The 8,073-nt window shown below is 47.9% G+C and overlaps 1 pseudogene; it reads right to left on the bottom strand.

Moving 5' to 3' along the window:
• LOC102763624 overlaps positions 1-8,073 on the bottom strand; it is a 27,508-nt pseudogene that overhangs the window by 13,609 nt on the left and 5,826 nt on the right.

Here is an 8,073-nt window from a genome sequence, read left to right as displayed (position 1 = left end):
GTGTCAACTCCCACTCCTGAACTCCTGCACTGGCTCCAGATTGAAACCTAACAGCGGCCTGTCACCTCAGCCTCCCTAGCATTCCTTCCATTAGGCTCTGTCCTCCACTGTTTCAGAGATACAGCCCCTTTCTGTCCTGTTCCCTCTACACACACACTTTTCATCATCTGTGAGACAAGGACATTTTTTCAAGGTTCAGTTCCTGATCCCTTTCTCTTGGATCAGGCAGAGACCACACAAAACCTCCTGTGGTGTTTTAGCCACTGGTGAAAGGTTTGAAGATGCTTCATATATTGTATCCATTTGACAGTGAATTTCTGCAACAAAAAACTCATTTTCCCTTTAATGTTGGCTATAAAAATCAAAGATATCTTCTCTTGGGGGAGGGAGGTAATTGGCCCAGGGCATGTTGAATGTGGGAAGCTTCAAAGTCATCTATGTGAAGCAACAATTGGGACTTTTTGGTCTTTATAAGCATAACTTTAAAAAATTGCTTCTCTTTCTAAGCCTAGGAAGTCTGGTTCATTCAAATCCTGACCTCCAACCTTTATACATTGAGTCCTCCCCACCTAGAGGGAGACAGACAGCACCACTGTGCACCATAGTTCATGCCAAGAGAGGCAAATCCATCCTGACCACCTAGCAGCTCTCCCTGACTCAGAGTTTCAGAGTAGCTACCTGTATGAATTCCCTGCATTTGCTGTAACAAATTACCACAACTTTAGTAGTTTAAGACATCACAAACTTATTATCTTACAGTCCCGGAGGGCAGAAGTCCTATAATTGAGGTATTGGCAGTGCTATCTTCCTTCTGGAGGCTCTAAGCAGTGGTTCTCAAGCTTCCTAATGCCGCGACCCTTTAAAACAGTTCTTCATATGTGGAACCCCCAACCATAAAATTATTTTCGTTGCTACTTCATAACTATAATTTTGCTACTGTTATGAATCGTAATGTAAACATCTGATATGCAGGATGTATATCCAGGGGTCGCGACCCACAGGTTGAGAACCACTGCAAGGGGCACTCCATGTCCATGCCTTTTCCGGCTTCTAGAGGCCATCAGCATGCCTTGGCTCACAGCCTTTTTCTCCATCTTCAAAGTGAACAGTGTAACATCTTCTAACTTCTCTGACTCTGCTTCCATCCTCACATCTCCTCTAACCTGAACCCTCCTGCCTCCATCTCATAAAGACTTGTGATAATACTGGGCCCACCTAGAAAATCCAGGAAAATATCCCCATCTCCACTGCCTTAACTTAACCACACCTGCAAGTTCATACTCCCAAGTTCTTGGGGTCAGAACATGGACATCTTGTGTGTGGGGGCCGGGGGTGGGGCGGGGCATGCATTATTCAGCCTGCCACAGCACCAATGAGGCCACGTTCCTTATATGGGAGCCCTTTGGGAGGAGCAATGTGTGGGCTTGGTTCTGGAAGATGGCAGGTGGGGCTTTGGGTTAGGGGACAGAAAATGAATACCTGAATGGATGTGACCTGAAGGCTATTAACCTCAGCACAAGGACCAGTGCAAGGGAGAACCTGCTCTTTCCAGGCTCTGTTCTGCAAAGTGGGGGTTCTTCCATGGGTCACTTTTGCCCCCAGGGGACACCTGGCAAAGTGTGAAGACATATTTGGCTCTCATAGCTGGGGAGGGGTGGCCAGAGATGCTGCTAAATAACCTACAATGCATAATATTGTCCTCACCACAAGAATCCTCCTGCCCAAAGGTCAGTGGCATTGAGAGTGAGAAGCCCTGCTTATAGTCACTTTCTGGCTGTCTCTCCAGACCCAGAGGGACTTCCCCACTCCTTCATGGAGGGTTTCTGCTCAGTGACCTTTAGCCTTTTTGCCCCCATTCTGCCTTTCTTGGCAAAAGCTGTTTCTAGTGACCCTTGGCCTGCCTTTGTGGAGGTTGATAGCTCCTACCTCTGGAGTGTGAAGGCTGGGCTGACATGGGCCCCATGAGATGGATCTAAGAATAGTGTTTCCTCCCCACCATCCCTGCCCTGGGCCTGACCAGCTCTGACCTCTGTGTCCCTGCACTGGGCAGGTGAGTGAGGCAGATGGTGTGCTGACACCTGTTATGACTGTGCCAATCACTGGGTGGGGAAAGTTTGGGGAACTCAAATTCACTGGGAAGCAGGTGGCAGGGCCCCTGACAGCAGGAGGACGTGATTGGGTTGGGGCATTCCCTTTCAGCTCATTCCCACAGTGCTCCTGTCAGTGGTGTCCCTGCAGTTAGATATGTTCTCCTTGGCCCAGGGCAGGAGTGGGGTGCCCACCTCACCCACAGTGGAAGGTACCCCAGCCTGGGTGGCCTGACCCAGTGTGTGTAGTGGAGAACAGGGTAGGCTCTGTCAGGATGTGATAAATCCCAGCTAGTGTCTTACTGCTGTTGGTCCCTGCAAGAAGGTTCTGCTGCTTGTCTATTTGGTCAGCAAACTATTGATGCCTATAGGCTCCATGCTTTGCGCTGGGGATGCAAAGATGGACAGGACCAGCTGTCCCCTCTAGGAACTCACTGCGATTGGGGAAAGCAGGGCTCATGATGGCTGACTGTTTAACCAAGAACCAGCCCCTGTATTTGGGTGTGCCTCATCTCTCAGTAGGAGCAGAACAGCTACATTTCTGTAGGAAGCAATGGGGGTAAGGGTCAGAAATAGGGCAGCAGGGATATGGATAGAGAAAGCCCTGATGCAACTCAGAGAGGAGGAGGAAGGTGAACATGTGTCCAGTGGGACTTCCCTGGGGTAAGCCCAGGAAAAACCCTGCTCCTAGGAGTGGGAGGGCTGGTCTGGGGAGATGGTCTATTCTGACTACTACAGGCTCCTGAATTGCTCCCTCACTGCCCCTGTGCTGGTTGTAGCTGCTTGGCTAGCCTCTGTGCATTTCCAGGAAGCCCCTCACTAAGTCCAAGCCCTTGGTGTATGGTACTGTCCTCCTGTTGGGGTCCAATGTCAGCCCTAGGTGCCAGAGAGTGGGATGTCCAAACCTCAGAATCCTGGCTCCCTGACCTATGGAAGGCCAGGCAGTACCCTCAGGTGGCCAGGATCACCTGAGGTCCTCTACTCAGCCCTGCTGATACCCAGTGGGCTGCAGCAGAATCACATATTCCCCCAGTGTTATATATGGGCTGCATTGTGTCCTCCCCAAATTTGTATGTTGAAGTCCTAAACCCCAGGACCTCAGAACATGATTGTACATTTTAGCTCGCAACTCAAAGCAAAAAATCGGCCAAGAGACGGCTCGTATCTTGAAGAACTCGTTAGTCGGGACACTCGTAAGTCAAGGCCTCACTGTATTTAGAAATCGGGCCTTTAAGAGGTAGTCAAGTTAAAATTAGGTCATTAGGGTGGGCCCTGATCCAACCTGACTGGTGTTCTTATAATAAGGGGAAATTAGGACACACACATACACAGAGGGAAGATCATGTGAGGACATGGAAAAGATGGCCAAGGAAGGGGGCCATAGAAGGAACCAACCCTGCCAACATCTTGATCTTGGACTTCTCACCTCCAGAACTGTGAGATTAAATTTCTGTTGTTCATAAGTCACCCAGTCTATGCTTTGCTATGGCAGCCCTAGTGAAATCATACACCCAGGATACACCTGAGTAAGACGGCAGCACATCTGGAAGTGGAAAGGTACAAAGATGAAGGCAAACCTTTCTCCACAGCCTTCGTATTTTCTCTCCCCCATGTGGATCTGAAGCCATCACTTGAACTGACTACTGAGGCATCACCTTCCCTCAAACTCAAGCATCTTAAGCCACTGGGCCCTGGTTAGGTGGGGGAGTGGAAATAACACCCACAGATGCCACCACAGACAAAAGACTCCCACCAGGCTGTGCCTTCCTTCTGAGTGGCCCATGTAAATCTCCTTCCCCCTCCCACCAACCCCTCCTCTCTCCCAGGCCCCCACCACCTCTTATCCAAATACTGCTTAGTCCTTTCTCCTGCCCATTGGCCCTAGGGCTGGGCCTCCCTCAGCACTGGCTGGCCCATCTCTTCCCTTTCTCTGTTCCCCCACACCTGTCCAGCCATAGGTGGAAGACCCTCAGAGGATAGGTACAACTCTATACCCTACACTTATCTCTTAAATCATGAGCACTTTAGCATCAAGGTTCCATGCATGAATTCTGCGTTCCATTGATCCTGGCCCTTGGCCCCTTTCTGCCCCTCTTCTAGGAGTGTGTGACCTTGGGCCCACTTGATCCTTCTATAAAATGAGGCTAATAGGACCCAACTCACAGGCTCACCATGAAGATTAAACTGCATCCCCAGAGCTCAGCCTAGGGAGCTACTCTTACTCTATATGGTTAGGGGCCTCCTACTGTCATTTTTACTGCATGAACAATTCACCAAGCCAGGTTCATCGCTGGGTGTTTGGATTGTTGCCAACCCAAGGGTACCTTATTAAAAATTGTAAGAGCCCTAACCAGTTTGGCTCAGTGGATAGAGCGTCTGTCTGCGGACTCAAGGGTCCCAGGTTCAATTCCGGTCAAGGGCATGTACCTTGGTTGCGGGCATATCCCCAGTAGGGGGCGTGCAGGAGGCAGCTGAACATGGTTGGGAGATGGAGGTCACGTCCAGGAATCAGAGAGGGCGCGTGAGTCTCTGGGGCACACACAGCTCTCTGTAAAAAATCAATAAAATATATTTTTTTAAAAATTGTAAGAAATGTCTTACTTTGGATAGACCTTCCCTGGGTGATGCAGGATAATTTTCAGTGGTATAACCACAAGGTCAGACTATGAGCCCTTTCATATGCTGGCAAGTATCTTCCACAGGGTCTTTCAGATGAATATGTCCCCACTCCTGAGGAAAGCTGATCTTGGGGTCCTGGCAGCACTGCGATAATCTTCACCTTGACCAGCCCCTGCCCATGGCCTCACTGTTATAACTGTGCAGACACTGATGTTTGTTGACTCTCTTCCCCATCCTGTGAAGTGTCTATTTCTGATCTTTTCCCCTTTGGTTCTTATCAATTTGTGTGAGCTTTTAGTAGATAACAACTGACTTGTTCATCTCAGGAAATTCACAGCACATGAGCAGAGTTTAGTGTGCCTGGAGGCTCTGAGTAATGCTGCTGAGTGTGATTTTGGATCTTTAGTCTGGGAGGCTGGGAGGTTTGAGGGTTTTGTAATACAGGGAGTTATGGGAGTTGCCAGGGTCAGGCAGAAGCTGGGAATGGGAACACCCATCCTTGGTGCTCCTATCCTAGCACATGGTGGGCAAGTGAGAGGCACCTCACAGGGAGAGCTGGCAAATCTGTAGGCCTCTGGCCTGTTTCCCATGGGATGCTGGACCAGGAGCAAGGCTGGAGAATTGTCACAGTAAATTGACCACCTGCCTTCAATAAGCATGAAACCTCTATCTCATTCATAAAGAAAATATTGGGGGAACAGTGATCAGCTATACTCAGTGAAAGAAGCCAGAAACAAAGGGCCACATATTGTAAGATCCCACTTCTATAAAGCAATCAGAAGGAACATATCCATGGAGTCAGAAAGATTCGAAATTCCGAGGGGCAAGCATGTGACTACTTATGAGCACGGGGTTTTTTTGGGGGTGATAAAAATGTTCTGGAATGATATAGTGCTGATGTTTGTACAACTTTGTAAATATACTAGAAACCACTGAATTTCTGCTTAAAACTTTTTTAGTTTGTTAATCTTCACCTGAGGATATTTTTTTCCATTGTTTTTCAGAGAGAGTGGAAAGGAGGGGTGAGGAGAGAGAGAAACATTGATGTGAGAGAGACATCAATGTTGCCTCTGGCACATGCCCTGACTGATGGTGGAGAGTGAACCTGCAGCCCAGGTACATGCCCTTGACCAGGAATTGAACCCAAGACCCTTCAGTCCACAGGCCGACTCTAACCACTGGGCAACCACCTAGGGCTGAATTTCTGCTTTAAAATTTATTTTAAAGCATTGCACAAAGCCCAACAAATACATGTAAAATATTTAGAGACAAAGCAGAAAAGAGAATGTGTATGGCATGAAAAAGAACAGTTGGATAAAAAAACAAATCTTTAAAAAAAAACTGATACTGGCTACTATGAGTCACTGGTAGGAATGAGGAGGGTGACAAAGTGACAGACAACACCTGGAAGGGAAAGTGGTCACCATCCATATTGCCCTGGGACAAAAGGAGCAACCAGGCCACTCTGTGACCCTGGGAATAGAGTTGTGAAGCCTCTTCTGATCTTTGACCCTATGGGAGATAAAATGCCCACTGCTGTTCTTGCCAGAAAGATACTGGAATCAAAGGGTAATGGGTCAGATCCAGGAAGATAATTCTGGAAAACAAAACTTGCCAAACTCGTTCAGGCCAGTGCTCCATGTTATCTCATGAGGTGGTGTTCAGGTAGCCGTGATTCTAAGACAAGAAGCAGAGCCCTTCCCGCTCTCTGGGGCATTAACCACAGAACTTTCTTTATGGGCCTACTGATACAACGGTAATCCTGACGTGTTAGATGTTCTGCTCAGTGCCTGCTTTACTCATGTTTCCAAGGTGGTAGTGCCACATGCCTTTTGCAAACAAGCAAAACTTTGCAGAGATTCAAGGAAGTTATTAGCACAGCAGTTCCTGGAGGGCAGCCTTGCACTGCTGTGCCCCTCCAGGGCCAGGCTTTCTGGGTCAGAAATAGGAACCATAGGTGACCCCTGCCCTGAAGGAGCCACTACTTTTATAGCTCCAATTCTGAACTAATCAGGGGCATGAATTCCAAACTGTTGCTAACCTGAAAATAAACTCAGCTGCCTAAGAAAAAATAAAGCTTCCTGGTTTTCTATATGACTGACATACTTGGCACTTGAGGTAGAATCAGATTGAAGTAGGGTCCCCAAAACACTCGAGTGCCAGAAGATTCTTTTGGCTTGTTTGGGCCTGCCCAGCTTCTGTTCTCAGAATGAGGGTTCCACTTTGATGCCTCAGCTCTGTTAGGAACTTAAACCCATTTCTTATGTCCACAAAATAAACCCACCCACATATGAAGCCCCGTAAATGGTTCAGATATCATGGCTTTCCACCACATCAGATGTCAGCATGGCTACAGTCCTTCTAGAGGCTCTAGGAGAGAATGTTTCCTTGCCTTTTCAAGCTTCTAGACCAGGAGTGGGCAAACTTTTTGACTCGAGGGCCACAATGGGTTCTTAAACTGGACCGGAGGGCCGGAACAAAAGCATGGATGGAGTGTTTGTGTGAACTAATATAAATTTAAAGTAAACATCATTACATAAAAGGGTACGGTCTTTTTTTCTTTTTAGTTTTATTCATTTCAAACGGGCCGGATCCGGCCCACGGGCCGTAGTTTGCCCACGTCTGTTCTAGACTGCCTGCCGTTTGTGGCTGGTGGCGCTTTCCTCCATCGTCAAAGCCAGCAATGGCATTACTGACCTCTGCTTCCATTGTCACATCTCCTTCTCTGACTTTGACCTTCCTGCCTCAGTCTTATAAAAACCCTTGTGACCACTGGCCTCATGCAGGTAATCCAGGATAATCTCCCCACCTTGATACTTAACGTATCTGATCTGCAAATTCCTTCTCCTAAGTAAGGTAACATAATCACAGGTTCCGAGAGATTAAGACATGGACATCTTTGGGCTGCTGTTATTCTGCCCGCCACAGGAGGACCAGCCTACACTTTCTGAAAAGGGCTAGTCACTGTGGAGCTGCCCTCTTAAACTGGTCCCCACAAGCTGTAACTTCCATGGGGGCAAAACACCTGAACTGGGTGTGTTGTGGGCAATTAAAAAGGACTGATGACCTAAAAGAAACAACAAGCACTCCTAGTGCTCACATCTTAGTTTCTAACACCATCTATATTATAAAAGGCCTGTGGCCCTAACGCCTTAATGACCAAAGACCAGTGCAGGTGGATGGGGCGTGAGCGGGTGGGTGAGGCCACACAATTTCGCACACTGGGCTTCTAGTTGTCTAATAAAAGGAACCAGTTTCAAAGAAATGGCTGACTTTAAGACTGAGGAGGAAATATATGAGACGAGCCTGATATCTTATAGTACCATAGAAAAGGAAGTGCTCCAAAGAAAACAAAATGAAAAAAGCC

Source organism: Myotis davidii, unplaced genomic scaffold (genome assembly GCF_000327345.1).
Source record: "Myotis davidii unplaced genomic scaffold, ASM32734v1 scaffold770, whole genome shotgun sequence".
NCBI lineage: Eukaryota > Metazoa > Chordata > Mammalia > Chiroptera > Vespertilionidae > Myotis > Myotis davidii.
Note: the sequence above shows the minus strand (reverse complement) of the source record. Positions and strands in the feature narration are given on the sequence as shown.